Here is an 18,228-nt window from a genome sequence, read left to right as displayed (position 1 = left end):
CCATTGAGAGGAACTGCTGAGCATAGAACACTAAGTCAGCCTGGATAGCTGAGTTGGTTAGAGCGGGGTGCTGATAAGGTTGCAAGTTGCAAATCCCTGTATGGGACATGAGGGCAACGTTGATTTACCCTCTGTGATTCCCAGCAGCTAGTATTCAGAAGCATTACAGTGGTACCTTGGTTTACGAATTTAATCTGTTCCGGAAGTCTGTTCTTAAACCAAAGCATTCTTAAACCAAGGTGTGCTTTCCCAAAGGCAGCAGGGGACTCAATTTACACTCAACAGGAAGTGGAACATGTTCTGCTTCCAAGGAAAAGTTCACAGACCAAAACAACTACTTCTGGGTTTGCAGCCTTCTTAATCCAAGGTGTTCATAAACTAAGCTGTTCTTAAACCAAGGTACCACTGTACTGCCTCCAACAGTAGAAGCAGAATATACCAGAGTTTTGAAGTTCGTTTTTAAAAGTAACTAGTTCAAGTTCAACATGTCCCAAAATAAACTAATTTCTGTTTACATTTGTCCCTTTGCCACATTAACTAGTTTGGTTCAAGTTCAGTTCACAGTTCAATTCAAGTTCATCCAAATGATCCGCGAGGGAGGGGGATTCAGCAGTCAGAATGTTACAAGCTTCTGTGCTGAAGTATAAAATATACCAGAAATGACTAAGAAAACATCAAGGCACTTAATTTATTTTCCCCAACAATTAAGATTTTTAAGCTTAGAGGTCCAAGGAATCTAAACAGTAAAATAGCAATAAAATAAAATAAAAAATAACATATAGGAAAATAAACTTGAAAATGAACCAGAAACCATTCAAAGTTCTACCTCAAAAGGAACTTAATTCATGTTCATGGCACTCAGCAATTATAAACACTACTTTCAGGTGTAGTTCAGAGATTTTTGTACTGATTCCGTGAACTTAGTTAAACTGAACTCCTTCATTCAGCAAACTGGAACAAGCCCACGATGGCTAGCAGTCGTCTTCTCCGATCCCAAATACATGAGAAATGACAGGGTGGCACACTTACTGGGGGAATTTGTGTGTGGAGCAACACACCACCCCCAAGGTGTTCCCACACATACCGGAGCTGGCAGGAAAATTTTGAAGCCCCAAATGAAACGGCAGTTTGCCACCTTGTGAGGGAAGCAGAGGCAAGGAAGGAAGCCGTGTTAAGACCCAGGCATTTTCCCAGAGCTCTGTGGAAGCCACAAACCTTTTACAGAGAGCAGCCAAAATGTCACAGAAATGTGGCGTGCTTTTGACTTCTCTAAAACTCTGCATCAGGCAAGAGGTTGATGTACAGCAAGGAGCAAAGGAAAACAAAACAAAAGAAGTCCTGGAGGTTGTGGCCATGAGGCCAGCTGAGGCTCTGAACCAAGAGGGAGAATGCAGGATGACAAAACCCCTTCCGCATGCTACAAATACCAGATCCATCCCACACCTTAAACCAGGAATGGGGTACCTTAGATCCGAGGCCTAAATACAGTCCTCCAGGCCTTTCTGTGTGGCCCTTGAGATTCTCCCCAGGCCAACTCCTTCTCCAGCCTTGTTCAACATCCTCAAGAGCTTTGTGTGTCTGTAAAGGTCTTTGAATTGTGAGCATGCCTCTCAGTTGCCTGGATGGAGAGATGTCGGTGTTCTTAGAAACCTGTTATGAGCAGCATCCATGGTTCCGTACAAAATTTACCTCTGGCTCCACACACCAGTGGCACATGCCCCGCCACAGCTTGTTACCCATGGTGAAATGCAGCCATTGGACTTCAAAAGATTCCCCCAACCCTGCTTCAAATTGAACATCTGTATCAATTAATATTTAAGGCAGCCTCTAAAGGGTTTACGACAGGCATAGGCAAACTCGGCCCTCCAGATGTTTTGAGACTACTGTTCCTATCATCCCTGACCACTGGTCCTGCTAGCTAGGGATCATGGGAGTTGTAGTCCCAAAACATCTAGAGGGCCAAGTTTGCCTATGCCTGGTTTACGGCAATGTACTAAAATGCCATGCAATCTTAAACAAAAGAATAATACACTGCTGTCAGAGCTGCCTCTAGGTCCCAGCTCACAGAGGACCAACGCCAGGCTGATGTTATGTACAAAAGTCTTTATTGAAGTTTAATTTCCATTTCAAAGCCAGAGCGTGCAGCCCTACGTCTAAACTCTAGATCGGCGAAGTCCCGTCTGAGTCTCCGCCCCTTCCACACCAGTTTAAGATCCTAGCCCTGCTCCACCTCCTGCGCTGCTCTCTTCTCCTCTGGGTCCTCCTGCCCTCTGGGGCATTGCCCTTTCTGGACTCTTCCGACGCTGAGTCGCTTAGCTCCTCCCCCTGCCTCCGGCGTGCTTTAGGACCCGGTTCCCAATCCTCACTCTCTGCTGTCCCGCGCTCCTGTACATTTGAACTTGCTTCTCGCGCCAACCCAGTGACCTTTCTCCTAACCGTTACACTACTTCTATCACTGCTTCCCTCTTCCGTGACACTGGCCGGATCTGACCTCCCTTCCGTTGTCCGACTCTCCGAGGGAGGCGTGGTAGGCTCTGCCTCGTCTCCTCTCCCTGGTGGGGAAAGCACTGGCCCCGATGCCTGGGACTCTTCCCCCCACTCTGCTCTGGTGGGGAAGCTGGTCCTGATTTCCAACTACTGCTCTGGGAGTCCCTGCTGCCCCCTTGCTCCTGGGGCGTTCCCCTTGGGACCCCCCTGCCCCTGGCCACTGGCGCTCCCCTCTGTGAATCTTCCGATTCGCTGGAGAGGCTCATGGAATCCCTCGGACCACTGTCCCCTCCTACGCTCCCTTCGGATTCCTCCCCCTCACTCTCCATCTCCCATCTTCCCTGTGCCTCAGCGCCTGAGCCCCTGACAACTGCAATAAAACAATAAACAAAAAGTGAAGTGGGGTAAAACTGAACACTTTGATTTTGACACACCCCCCCCAAAAAAAGCAGCTGTCCTAATCCAAATTGGGTGCGCTGCAAATCTGTGAACCACAGCAGCTTCTGAGAGACAGCCCGGGGGCATCTTGAGTCTGTGCTGTCCTACAGTGAAGGTGTTTCAAAAGCAGCTTGCACAATAAGAAATGAGCAAATCTAACCCAGTTTCTATTAATAGGAATACATCTTGGCTGGCCATTATATAGAGATAATGGGGTGCATTCAAGACTAGTCCCACTCAGCATGGGCCCACTGAAATTAATGGGTGTGGTGAACTCGGGTCCATTCATGTCAATGGATCTGCTCTGAGTACGCCTTGGTTGCAGGCAAGCCATGAAGGTTGCCTCCTAACACTTCAACACATTCCTTGGACGTAAGTCCAGTTGATGCCAATCAGAGGTCTTCTTCCTAAGCAGTGAGCTACTCAAAGCCACCAGCCTCCTACATCAGATATGTAATTAGGTCCACATTTTACGGTCACTGCTGCTGCTCGTGCACCTCTTTAGATCAGACGCATCATCAGTGCGTCACTATCTGCCAAGCGGCAGTCATCAGGACTTTTGCAACAGAAGCTTGTCTTCAAGCCATCTGAAAGCTCAGGTGAGGAACAGGTTTGGCAGGTTGGGTTTTTCTCTCGCTCAAAGATGAGACCAGTCTCAGGTGGCCACTTAGACATTGCCAAAAGGAAAAAGGAAATGCCTCACACACATGAACAAGACCCAAAGAGGGTGTTTGCATGTGCTAAATTATATATATAAATGCAAATTTAGACATAATTATTATCATTTAAATAGAAATACAGGTAGCATATCCATTTCACCAGGGTAGGGGAAACTGTGATCAGGTGTCCTGGCTCGGTCTGCTGCCCAGGTGTTAACTGCTGATGGGCAGCTTCGTGACCTCTCCTGTTCTCCTTTCTGGTGGCTCTTTATTTTTAAACTGGGCAGGAGAGTGCTTTACACATAGGCCACCTTCAGACAGAAAACTATCTGGGGTACGTGGTCATCCCACTCCAGTCTGGCGTGCGCTTGCAAACAACAGTAATAAAAAGTCTTCCTTTCTTGTTGCTATATCATTCCACCTGGGCTCCTCCGGATAAAGCATCTGCATTTGGATAAGCTGTGGGTGCAGCAATTTCAAAATAAGTTTGCAACCCAAATAATTTGTTGCTATACATAAAGCCTCGCAAGTCACACGCAGAACCGTAGAACTGTAGATTTGTAAGTGACCTAGAGGGACATCTAATCCAAAATCCCGCAATGCAGCCATCCCTGGGGGGTGGGCTCGAACCACCTTCCTTCCGGTTAACAAAATGACCCATTGACCCATTGTGCCACATGCTCCTTGTAAATTCATAACATATTACGAATAATTATACTGTACCCTTTAAAAAATGTATCTCTTTAGAATAAGACTTTTTTTAAAAAATAAAAAAAGCAAACTGTTGTCTAGCAGGAACTATTGTTTGTTTTTGCCAGTGCCAGTGCCTGGCTATGACGATCAAGTTGTGTGTGGTTATTTTTTTAACTAGCTCTACTCCTGTGCCTTTAACACAGCTGGGAGGCCATACTCCTCCATTCCAGACACTTTTGCTGTTTTAGCCTAACAGCTGATGCAATTTCTACACTGTCACTATTGTAAAACCATTCCTAAGCCAATAACAGTTGATGGATCAAACTGTTCCAATGTAATAAAGGAGTGTGGAGCAGGGGCGTAGGAAGGGGGGTGCAGGGGGGCCTGCTCACAGCGGGTGTCATCCCTGAGGAGGTGACAAAATGGCACACTGTGGGAGGCGGCACTTACCGCGGGGCCTGGCCTGCAGTGCACACGAGCCATGCGTCTCTCCTGGGAAACAGCAGTGTGGGACTTGTGCCCATCATGCAGACTCCGTGGGCAACTCGCCATGCCACCCCCCTGGGTGGATCACCGCCCTGCCCCCAGGCACGGATCGCTCTGCCCCGCCGCTCCAGGTTCCCCTGGTGTGGAGGCAACTGGTTCACCTGCCCTGGGCATTGAGCCAAGAGGGCACTGCAAGAGGTGCTGCAAAAACAACAAAAAGAGCCTGTTTGGTCCATTTCCCATCCCCATTCCTAATGTGGCATCTGGCCTTGTTTCTGTCAGAGCTTCCGTACGACCGAGCTGCAACAGCTACTCCTCTGGCTCTCCTCCGACAGTGATTAACAACCTAAGCCTTTGAATGAGACTTCTGGCACACTCTCCATTGAGTAGAGTACTCAGACAGCAGCAGAAGGAGCCATGAAATATGTGCTACATTGCTACTTTATTTCTGACTACGCAGGACAGAAAATAATATGCGTCTGCTCCCTGTGAGAGACAGAAAACAACAGGTCAAAGAAACAGGACACCAGTAACTTCAACATCCGTCTCCTGTCTCCCGTGAGACTTCCAACAGTCTGGAACGTCAACAGAGTCTTGTGACTCCAAGAACTGCACAATGGCATAACAGAAACCTAACAGTTTCTGTCCCTTTAGCAACAGAGATTCAGAAATTAAATGGGTTAAACGTTCGCCAGCGTGGGCATAAAAAGATGGTGAGCGCCTTATTTGCATTCTCTCTTTGTGTCAGTTGCACAAGAACAGAGCCAGTTCATCTTTAAAGAGAGACAACTTTTTGGGAGGGACGGCTGCAGCTCAGTAGCAGACAGGCCACACTTGATAGTCTCAGGTTCAGTGTTAACAGGTGAAGTGAAGGATCTCTGCATATGAGACCCTGGAAAGTTGCTGTCAGCCAGATTTGACCGATATGCGCTAGGTGGTCAAATAGTCTTATTATGATTCTAAGCAGCCACTTCTGCTAATCTAGGGGGATGGGGACATGATGTTGAACTAGATCCCTGCCCATCACCCCTGACCTTTGGCCATGCTGGCTGGGGCTTTTGAGAGTTAGAATCCAACCCTGTGAAAAAAATAAGTCTGTGTTCAATTGGGTTTATTTTCAGGTAAGCATAAGTTAATTGCACCTAGAACCCATTGATAGCAATGACATATTTTGTTCCCATTGAACTCATAGGTAACCATGTCATGATTAACTTGTCTCATCAAAGTCAATGTGATTTAAAACAAAACAAATTCCTTCCAGTAGCACCTTAAAGACCAACTAAGTCAGTTCTTGGTATGAGCTTTCGTGTGCATGCACACTTCTTCAGATACACTTCTTCAGATATCTGAAGAAGTGTGCATGCACACGAAAGCTCATACCAAGAACTGACTTAGTTGGTCTTTAAGGTGCTACTGGAAGGAATTTGTTTTGTTTTGACTATGGCAGACCAACACGGCTACCTATCTGTAATGTGATTTAAGTGCAACTCATTTTTTCCCTTGAATCCAGTCTTACGTCACAAAGACCAACCCACCAAAAGCTGCTTGGAAATCCCAGATCACTAGAATTTTAAGTGAGAGCCACACCTATTCATTCTCTTCACTCACTTTATTGCATAAACCTCTACGATGTCCCTTTATTGTATAAGAGAGTGTCAATAAGCATTGTGGGTGTTACAATTTAAACCAATGTGATTACTCATGTGAGCAATTACTCACCTAGGTAGTTGCAAAATCTGGCCCTTAGGGATGCTGCTACTTAAATATTTTGTGTTGAACTAAGTGTCTAGTGAGAAGAAAGAAAGAGAAAAGATTCACCCAGTTATCACCTGATACATAAATAGCAACCAATGGGAATGCTTAGTGAGTCAGATTGGAAAAGGGACTCTCCTAAACTCCGACATTTTTCAACACGGAAAGAATTACTACCAACAAGAAATGTTATTCCCCCAGAGTCTTCCCGTGTCTTAATTACCGTAATAATGTTGAACACAGTTTCACTGTGCAGCTAGCTCCTCCAAAGAAATTTTTTTCAGCGGATGTTTGCCTGCTTTTTCAAGGAGGAAGTTCAAGTGTGCTTGCTGATGGAAGCTGGAATGTGGCAATGCCCAGAACACACCAGGTTGGGGCTGGGTGCTCCAAAACTTTTTGTTGCATGCAGCTGCCCATGCTGCCCTTTGGGGGGCAAGGACAGGACAGCTTTCCTGATGAGCCTACCATCTGGTTACATCTTGTGACTTTTGCAGGAAATTCTGTGTAACATTCTGAGAGAATGTGACTTCATGGCTGAATCCTGGTCTCTCAGGTTCCAGTCCAACCCCCTAACCACTACACCACACTGTGGCTTACCCCAAGGAGATCCTGGCACCTCAGAGAAGGACAATAAATTGGTGTTGAGCATGCAGCAGATGGCCAGTTCAATCCTGCTATCATTCAGAGGTAAAAAAACCCAGGTAGGAGGTGATGGAACAGATCTCTACCGAAGACTAAGGACAGCTGCCACCAGGCAAATAAATACATTATTTAGCCGTTCTCAGCCAGGATCCATCTTTCTACCACACATGGGACCCAGTTCTTAATTTTCAACCATATATAGTGGTAGCCCTGCTGTTGTGACCTTGTCGTGAACTCTGGGCCACCAGATGAGGAACAGTAGAATGCTGGACTAGATGGGCCAATGTATGTCTATAGCTGGGGAAATAAAAAGGAATTGAATGGGAAGAAAGAGGAGGTTGTATTGGCCAGGAATTATGTGGTCCGTTTTTTTTTCAACTGCAGTAAATGCAGCTTTTTATTTGGGAGCTGCTGTGGTCACATGTACCATTATTATTATACTTTTAAAAATTATTTATGAATTTATAAAAGTACAAAAATACAGAACTGGAGAATAAAACAAAAAGAGGAAAGAAAGAAAAAAATGATACATTACATCAATCCATAATTTTATTCCATCCTTCCATGGCTCCCTAAAGTTTCCCACTCCTGCTGCATATTCTTTGTTTTTCTAACTATTTAAACATTCAGGTTCTTCTCATTATAAACTCACTCTCTCTCTCTCTATATATATATATATATTGGTATGTATATGTGTGTGTGTGTGTGTACACACACACACACACACACAAAATAAATTATTATAAAGCATTATTACTATTGTGGGTGAGCACTGCTTTTGGTTCACAATTCCTTTTCTTTACCCAGACAGGCCAAGCACAGATCCAAAGACATTTACACAAAGTGCTTTTTTTTGTGTGTAGGGCTGTGTGCTGATTCCCTCAAGGGAGTTGTGTTTTATCACCATCTACCTCTGACTGTTCACCTGCCCACTGAAACCAAAGCAAACTCCTGAATGTGTTCAAAACCCCACTTATGGAATGCTGCAACACACAGCTGCTTTCTGTGCTCCAATAACTGGTGGTTACAACTTTCTTCTTTAACACATCAATGACAATACAGTGGTACCTTGGGTTTACAGCCATAATCTGTTCCGGAGGTCCGGTTGTAAACCAAAACAGGTTGTAACCCAAGGCGCACTTTCGCCAGTGGGGCCTCTCCCCCCAAAATTGGTTGTAATCCAAAAAAAGGGACACGCACTTCCGGGTTTGATGTGGTTGTCATTTAAAACGGTTGCAAACCAAGGTACCACTGTATAGCACATTTCAATACACGTTGTGGGAAGCAGAGGGGCAGGACAGAAAGAAGCCTTTGGTGGGATGACGGAAAGTCCTTTCCCCAAAAATTAAGGGCAGGGACATAAACTTATTTGCTTCGACAACCTTTTGCAACTTGTTCTGAAACCATTTTTTTATTTGCTTGTTTCTGTGCGTAAAAGCCGAAGAGGAAGGAAAACATTTCTTCCTCTTTATTGGCAATACTTTTTCTGATCTTTCCTCAAACTCATGACAAACTACAACTTCTGTGGTTGTTAGAAAAGGGTTGAGTTTTGGTGGCGTGAGAGGGTTTCACCAACAAACAACTGGGAAAACAATATTGAAACTCAACGCAATGTTTGCAGACTTCGGCTGTACTCCTTGGCACACTAACCTGAGAATAAGCCTTTCTGAACACAGTGGGGCTTATTTCTAAGTAAACATGGATACATCGGATCAGGCCTTAGATGTATTCTTGTTGTTAGGGTTGTGTGGCAGTTAATTGGTGTGGTCATGTGTAGATAAGAAATTTCAGAGTGCACCTTGGCAGTGCTATATGTTAGTGAAAATAACATATGTGAGGGATTGTAAATCAGTCAAAACAACGTGCAAAAATGTGTTTATTAGGAGCAATCTGCACTAAAATGTTGGTGGAATTTTCATTTGGAGAACCAAATTTAAGATTGGAAAATGAGAAACTGTGAGTGAAAAAAATGGACAGAACCTTCCATCTTTGGACGCACACTTGTGTGTGCATTCCAGCCCCACAAGTGTTTCTCCACACACCCTCTCAAGTCACATCTAGGTGAGCAAGGGATTTTCACAGTTCAGAAACAGTTCCAAGGAGAGAACCAAGGAGGGCTGTGGCCTGGATAGAGCCCTGAGAGCTGGACAGAGATGCTCAAAGGGCCACATTGGCCTGAGGTCCCTTATTACTGGTACAGATTGCCCAGGTTCTCCCCTGCCCTTTCCTTATGTCTTCCTACTGAAATCATAGTGTCGGAGCCGCCGCCTAGTCCAACACTCTGCTCAATGCAGGAAATCCAGAACCTGAGCTTCCTCATCAGATTGCTTGCCAGCTTCTGCTTGAGGACCTCCAGCAAGGGGGAACCCAACACCTCTCTGGCTCACTGGTTGCTCTGCTGAGCTGCTCTTACCCTGGAGAAGTTTCTCCCCATGTGCTACCAAAACCTACCAGAATCCCTCCCCCAGTTTGTTCAGGAATCTCACAGAGAACTCTGTTAACTGATAGCTCGGTCAGTAGAGCATGGGACTCTTAATCTCAGGATCATGGGTTCAGGTTCAGTGTAATTATTATTATTATTATTATTATTATTATTATTATTATTATTAATTTATACCCCGCCCATCTGGCCGAGTTTCCCCAGCCACTCTGGGCAGCTCTCAATCGAGTGTTAAAAACAATACATTATTAAATATTAAAAACTTCCCTAAACAGGGCTGCCTTCAGATGTCTTTTAAAGATAAGATAGCTGCTTATTTCCTTCACATCTGAAGGGAGGGCATCCCACAGGGTGGGCGCCACTACCGAGAAGGCCCTCTGTCTGGTTCCCTGTAGCCTCCTCACAATGAGGGAAACACCAGAAGGCCCTCGGCGCTGGACCTCAGTGTCCAGGCTGAACTATGGGGGTGGAGACGCTCCTTCAGGTATACTGGGCCGAGGCCGTTTAGGGCTTTAAAGGTCAGCACCAACACTTTGAATTGTTCTCGGAAATGTACTGGGAGCCAATGCAGATCTCTCAGGACTGGTGTGATATGGTTTCGGCGGCCACTCCCAGTCACCAATCTAGCTGCCACATTCTGGATTAATTGCAGTTTCCGGGTCACTTTCAAAGGTAGTCCCACGTAGAGTGCATTGCAGTAGTCCAAGCGAGAGATAACTAGAGCATGTTAAGTGAAAGATTCCTGCATTGCAGGGGGCTGGACTAGATGACCCCCATGGTCCCTTCCAACTCTACACATTTGGGATTCTGTGATTTTCAGGCAAATAAAGGATCCCCTCACTTAGGCTATATCTAGACAAAGACCCACAGTCCCCTCCTTGCTATCTTTTATTTCATTATTTTGTTGTCCTGCAATGTAATTTGCCTATTTCGTTTACACATGCTTCCTGCTCCCAGAATAACCCAATGACTGGAAATAGCAAGCCGAAGTCTGGACTTGGGGACGTGGGCATGAAGTGACTGGGTTTAGCTTCTGTGGAAATTATCTGAGAGGATGGGTGCCATGGTACAAATTCTCACCAGCCTCCGTGACCCATTATGGAAAAGCCTGTGCTCCTTTAGTGAAGAAGCAGTTTTTCCATGAGAAAAATCTGGAGGCCAAGTGCTCCAGGGAAACAAAGAACACCAGGTCACTGAGTGCAGTGCAGACTATGCCAACCTTGGTATTGTCGGAAACAGCTGATCATCAGAGAGAGAGATGGGAGAGATCTGGCTGCCTCTTGAATCACAAGCACCAGGCACTCTCTCTCACATACGCACAGCTCAGCTTCACTCAAGGCTGCTTCCACACTGAGCATGGACTATGGGATAGCTATGCTCAATGTTCATTCACTTTTTAAGGGGCCTCTCCATGACATCACGGACACCCTGCTTCCATTTCCCCTTGTTCAGCTTCCTTCCCAAAGCCCAGAAAACCCAACCTTTTCAAAACAATGTTTCAACACTTTATGGACTTTTCGCATATAAAAAAACCATACAACATTTGAGATCTACACAGCATCCTATTAAAACGTTGCCCAAGAAACAACTTAGCTTTACAACTTGAGCTATTGTCTGCAATATGGTTGGGTGAGCTCCAACTACACTAGCTGGGCTGTCTAGCAAGCAGGCGCAAATCTAAAGTCTTCAAGTACATAATTTCATCTGGACTCGACATTTCAACAGCAATGAGATTAGAAAGATTCTGTCCCCAGCAAAAGCAACAATTATGAAAGTGGCAATCAAATTACTGGAACTGGCACACACAAAAACGCCAGTTTTTGAAGTCCAGATCAACACAGATTCAGTTGAACTCCCTACCCCCCTCCCTACTGGCCAGGGCAGACAAATACCGTATGTTTTGCTCTATAAGACTCACTTTTTCCCTCCTGAATGCAGGCTGCACAGCTATCACAGAAGCCAGAACAGCAAGAGGGATTGCTGCTTTCACTGCACAGTAATCCCTCTTGCTGTTCTGGCTTCTGAGATTCAGAATGTTTTTCTTTCTTGTTTTCCTCCTCCAAAAACTAGGTGCGTCTTGTAGTCTGGTGCGTCTTATAGAGCGAAAAATATGGTAAGTTCTGATTTCAGGGCCCAGATCCCCTCATCCATTTCCACTGTAATTTCACCTTTCATTTTGACAGATTCCTTAGCAACACCCACAGCCCAGTGTCCACCTCAGACAGTTACCTCTACCTCCCAGTAATGCCTCTCTGAAGCAGGCTTCTCATAGCCCAGCACACAGGCAACAGAACTAATGTGTATCTGAGTGAAGAACCGTGCTTTGTGCACTTTGGATTCCCTGACAGCACTAGATCCACATTAGTTGGATACAGATTTGTGTTTGCTTTTAAGGCCTGTGCTTGCAATGGCAGGGCCTCTGCACATTTCCTAAGTGTGTCTTGTGCAAAAAGCCTCCTTAAAGAGAGCTTCACTTTCAGTTGCGGTGAACCACATTCAAGCCCTTGAAATGTTTCACGTCTTGAGACAAGGGCGGGGGAGTTACAGCCTGCATATTTATATGTTTGGTCCAGGACAAAAAAGACTTGTTGTTTTCTCAGTATTGTGTTTCATCTTATTGTGTGAGACAATGGCACAGTCTAAAGGGAATGTGGGGCCAGAGAGAAAAGATTCCATACTTGCTCAAGGTCTGTTTGATTTCCTGTAGAAATTCAGAAGCTGGCTGTTTACAGACTATCTCTGCATCTCAGTGATTTGCTTTTCAACACTGGTGATTTCTGCACAGATAACTTGATAAGCTGGTCGTCATAAGTCTCTCTTCATTGATGATGTGTTACGTCAGCCTGCAGGTCCTTCATCACTTGACAGAATTGCTTGTATTCCAGTGTGATCTTCCAAAGGTTTCGATAGATTTTGCCTCTGACCCCCTGCTTCAAGGAAACCTCTGAGAACCACTTCCTGCTGCTACCTTTTGGATTTAGAAATATTTAGATTCCATCCTTGTACCCATCATCTGCTGGTTCCAAAGGACCAAAAATGTGACTTAGGTGAGCACTCCATTCGGTACACTTCTAGCAGAGGAGTCATCCTTGAGGAAGAGGTTCAGGGGCTTCTGGTGGAGCTCACGCATGACAACCAGGACATGCCACAACTGGCATTGCTTCAGAAGCCCCAGGATGTTTCCAAACTGGCTGTTTGGCCTGTGTGTGTTGGAGCAAATTGAAATGTTCCTGAAGGCCTGCAAATGCCATCTTGGTAGTCAAGATAACCCCGAAACTAATTAGTAGTTGTGGCAAGAATGAGCTCATATATGCTTATGCTTTCTTGCTTTGATGTATGCTAATTGGCTTGCTTTGATGCTGTGCTTATCTGTGAGCCTTGGAGATGGGCCCAGAGAGGGGAGAAGCTTTGGATAGCTGCCACCTATGGCCTCTTGGGACGTGGGTGGCGCTGTGGGTTAAACCACAGAGCCTAGGACTTACCGATCAGAAGGTCGGCGGTTCGAATCCCTGCCACGGGGTGAGCTCCTGTTGCTCGGTCCCTGCTCCTGCCCACCTAGCAGTTTGAAAGCACGTCAAAGTGTAAGTTGATAAATAGGTAACCGCCTTGGCGGGAAGGTAAACGGTGTTTCCATGCGCTGCTCTGGTTCGCCAGAAGCGGCTTAGTCATGCTAGCCACATGACCCAGAAGCTGTACGCCGGCTCCCTCGGCCAATAAAGCAAGATGAGCGCTGCAACCCCAGAATCGGCCATGACTGGACCTAATGGTCAGGGGTCCCTTTACCTTTACCTATGGCCTCAGCGACCAGGTGTGATGGGAGGTTCTGGACAAACTGATGTATACTGCTTTCTGCATAAAGGATGCATGAACATTTGCTGGCATGTGAACAAGTCAAGACAACCTCACATTGCATCAAACCACTTGCTGTAGCCCTTCTTGGGGCCTGCAGTTCAGAATAGCCTGGTATTCATATTAGGTATTCATATTAGGAATTCATATTAGTCTTCCTGCATTGAACGTAGGACGCATCACTATCAGAGCCTTGCCAGCATGGGATGATGCAGGCATTTTAAAAATTACACCCACAGTCTAAAATTACAGGCTTCTTAAAAATTTATAGGCAGATTGAACAGGTGGCCTCATTCTGGATGCTGTCCACTGCTGTCCTGACAGCCATCCTTACAAAACCTTTCCAAGCTGCTCTTTTTATAGATTTGGCTCAGTTCAGATAAATGCTCTGCTCAGCCAATGAGCACCAACCAATCTACTATAGGAACCTGCCTCAGTTTCTCATTGGCCCACTAAAGAGAGATGCCGTGGGAGTGCCTTTAGATTGCTCTTGCTCCTTCTACCTTTGGTCTAAAATGTAATCAACCTCACCTGCAGATTTGGGGGCCAGCAGATTTGAGGGGTTTCTTAAATTAAAAAAACATAGAAACACTTTTATCTATGTTCTCTATGTTTTTATTTACATATCTTTAGTTACAATAAATAATAAAATATATTTATTTATAATAAAACATAATAAAGTATACTAACGGATGCCAAATAAAATAAAAGTAGAACAACTAAGCATATGAGAACAAGTTTCCATACCAAAACCAAACATAATAAATTGATATCACAAGGTTCCAAGTAACACAAATGTGTGTATATAATCTTGAACATTATTACTCCAGTACATTATAGAGAGATTCCTTTCCTGAATGAAGACATTATCCTTACCTGTTGCCTGTCCTCTCTGGTTCTCGCTATATATGTATTAAGCTTAACTATGCGTACTATGTCCCAAATCTAGTTATTCTCAAAGATGTGGTCATGAAGTGATTGCGTTTAGCTTTCGCATAAATTATCTAAGAGAATTCAGGTGCCATGGCACATAATTCTCACAAACCTCAATGACCCATTATGGAAAAGCCTGTGCTCTTTTAGTGAAGAAGCAGTTTTCCCATGAGAAAAAATCTGGAGGCCAAGTGCTCCAGGGAAACAGAGAGACCAAGTCACTGAGTGCAGTGCAGACTATGCCAACCTTGGTATTGTCGGAAACAGCTGATCATCAGAGAGAGAGATGGGAGAGATCTGGCTGCCTCTTGAATCATAAGCACAAGGCTCTCTCTCACACATATACGCACAGCTCAGCTTCACTCAAGGCTGCTTCCACACTGAGCATGGACTATGGAATAGCTATGCTCAATGTTCATTCACTTTTTAAGGGGCCTTTGCATGACATCATGAACACCCTGCTCCCATTCTCCCTTCCTTGTTCTAGAAGATACTCAGGGTCTACACATACAGAACGTATACCTTTTGCAAGTCTCCCCTTCCCCACATTTGGCCAATTTAATCAAAACCTGGTCCTTCCTTTGCCACAGTTTTGGTGCCCTTTTCCACTGCTTTGATCTGCGCAGAAGCAGACGGGCCCAGCTCGTTTCTAAAGGGGAAAACAGAGTTGAAGTGCTACTTTGTGTCTTGGGTGCCAGAAAGTGAAAGTGGCTGGCGTTCGGAATTCCCTAATGTATACAGAGCACAGTTGGGAGTCTGGCACACCTTGCATGTATCTATCCAATGGCCAGGGATGATGATAGCTGGAGACCAGCAAGACTTAGGAGGACCTATTGAAGTTAACCAGCAGAGGCCAGGTTCTCAGCTGAGTCTCTCTCATTATAAGAAACTCTAAGAATGAATTGCGTGCCAAGGCCCCGTGACCTGCAGTTCCCTGGTGGGTAATAAACACATGGACGTGAGGATTTAGGTTTATGAGTTCAAATAGGCCACAGCTTTATTGGTTACAGATGTGAGCTGTTTGGCTTAGGCATTGGGTGAAGCCAGGCTATATCTCGATTCTTGCCCATCTGCAGGGAGTCCAACTAAGAATAAACCACCAATAGGGGGAGCTCTATAAGTTACATCAAATAGGGGCACCCTGTTGGGTTTGTGGCATGGCCCTAGACCACGTCTGGGCATCAGGCAGAACCCCCAGATCCCATTAACAGGATACCCTTAATGAGGACCCGCCAGCGGAGGCTACAACCTCTCCTCCAAGCCCGACCCAATGCCTAACCTCACCAAGTTGTGACGATTGCTACAAGGTAGGCGAAAACCAAATGGCTGGTGCCAGTTTGCCAAGCGGAAAAAATTCCTACCTGGCCCCAACAATATGGCGGCAAACATTTGTGCATAGCAAGGTTGTGTCATAGCAAAGCATAAAGAGAGGGCTGGTGCGTTGGGAGATCCGGCAAAGCGCAAGAGAGGAGGGCACCTGGCCGAGCCACTGTTTAAATTTTCCATGGCCACGCCCCCTACCAGCACTGATTGGACAGCATGGCCACACCCAGCACCAGTGATGCAGCAGGGATGGCACAAGGGGGGTGTCAAACTCTGCCCCCCGCCACATCACTGCAGGGGGCCGGATGCCAGGCCACAACACTGCCCACTGGAAAAGGTGAGCAGATTTCCTTTATTGATGGTCCTCCCAGTTGCTTTGAAATTGACCACAAAAAGGGTGCATAGCATATCTACAGGAATGCAACTGTTTTTACACAGGCTAAGAAATGGGTACACACACTAAGAAATGACAGAATAAATGCACACAAGAACACATGAATTTATACCTTCAAATCTTTAATCCAGTCCTCTTGGAATCAGGAGTGGAAGAAATGAATACAAATATATTTTGTATACAAAGAGCCTTAAATATAAACTTTGAAACAGATATGTTGTTTTATAACTAGTTCTATTTACAACATACACAGTATGCCATTAAAAAAAGGGAAACAGGTGGTTAAAAGCGACACTAATCCTTCGTACACAACTGTTTTATAAAAGTTTACACATTCATCCCATGGGATGTACCAAACTATGTTCTTGAAACAGCTTTACTGCCCTCTAAAACATCACATTTAAATGTATTCAACATCTTCAAGAGAAAAGGAAGTCTTTTTCCATAGGAACATAAAATAATGTATCATTCATGGCATCCAAACACATGTTTATTTTAACAAACATGAAGTCTTGCAGCCACAAATTGAACCACCACCAGAACTGGCAAAGATTCCCAAACACAGTGCAATATTGTTCACCAACATTATACATCAAATGGCTCGTGTGTACAGCTGCTCTTTTCTTTGCAGAAGTTTGCAAGCCGGAACTCATTCCGTGCTTTTACACAGCTCCCATTCATGCAAAGGACTTTCTGGGAAACTGCACCTGATGTAGCTACCTGAGGCTGCAATATGATGCAGAGCAAGCCTCAATGGCGTTCACCTGAGTAGACATGCCCAGCATTGCACTGTCGGTCAAAAGGCGAGGGTGCTGGTGCTTTCTGAACACCACCCTACTATGTGAAAAGCAGGAGACATGCCTGTCGCTACAATTTGCTTTATTTGCTGGTTTTCAGTTCTAAGAGTCTGTCTTCAAGACACAGGAGTCCCAACTATTTCTTGACAATGGGCTAGATCCTGAATCATGCCGCAATCCTAACTCCTGAGAGCATATCAAATTCAATGGGATTTACTTCTGAGTAAGAATGGGCAGTGCTGTATTGTTAAAGTTAGCTGAATTTACAGCATAATGCTAATCATGTCTACTCAAAATAAGTACAGTTTGGCGTTTGCTCCCAGGCAAGCGGAGTAAGGATTGCAGCTTCAGTCCCTGTTGAAATCAATGGGACAATTTAGTCATTACTTATGTTTACAGCTCCCATTAATTTGTACAAGCTTCTGCCACAACAGCCTTGGCCTATATACCAGGGTTCTCAAAACTCTGATGTCAGTGTTTCAACTTAGCTTGTGGGTGGAGGGGAAGCACCTGACTTATGCCCTGCATAGACCTGGGGCAACAAAACCACTCATTTGCCCAAGTTGGCAAATTCTCAGTCTGAAAAGCGGGGAGATCAAATAAGCGCCACAGAGAGAGCTTGGGAAATGTGTCAAAGAACCCAAGGGAAGCAAAAGAAGGGCAGGGAGTGGAAGATAGGGAGTTCCCTTCCTTGGCATCCAAAACAAGCCATCAGCAAAACAAGTGGGAGGTTGGGTGGAGATGGGCAAAGATGCTCATGCCATGCTGGTTTGTGGGTCAACTGAGCTGCTGCTGGATGCAAGCAAAAATCAGCAAGGGGAGAGGGGGCAGAAAAAAGCAGGCACCCCAACTAGCAATACTCCAGGCCTTCTTGGGGAAACCAGCCCCATGCTATAAGCCAAGGATTTGCAAAGTGGAGGCATCCCAGCCAAGGCAACGCTACAAAAAGCCACTGTTGGAAGCAAGCACTGTTTAGAAACAGTCAGAGATCCGATCCAATGTGCACTTTGATGGTTCTTAGGTGGAAGTGTTCAAGGAGTCTTAATGGGGGTCCGAATGAAGCTTAGCTTAATTATTCAGACTCAGTCAGGTCTGTCTTTCTTTTTTCTTAATGCACATTACGTGTGTGTGTGTGTGTGTGTGTGTGTGTAATAGAATTCCACGATACATATACAAAGATATATATGCACATACACACACAAATACTTTTACACACTGAAGATTATTCAAATCACAAATGATGTGTGCACGCAAGATACACACCATATGCCAACGAAACAAGTAATCTGTTGGTGTTTGCTTTCATCCAGAATGTAAAGACAGTGGTGATCATTA

The sequence above is a fragment of the Podarcis erhardii genome (genome assembly GCF_964252035.2).
Source record: "Podarcis erhardii genome assembly, chromosome: 12".
NCBI lineage: Eukaryota > Metazoa > Chordata > Lepidosauria > Squamata > Lacertidae > Podarcis > Podarcis erhardii.
This window is presented reverse-complemented; position numbering follows the sequence as displayed.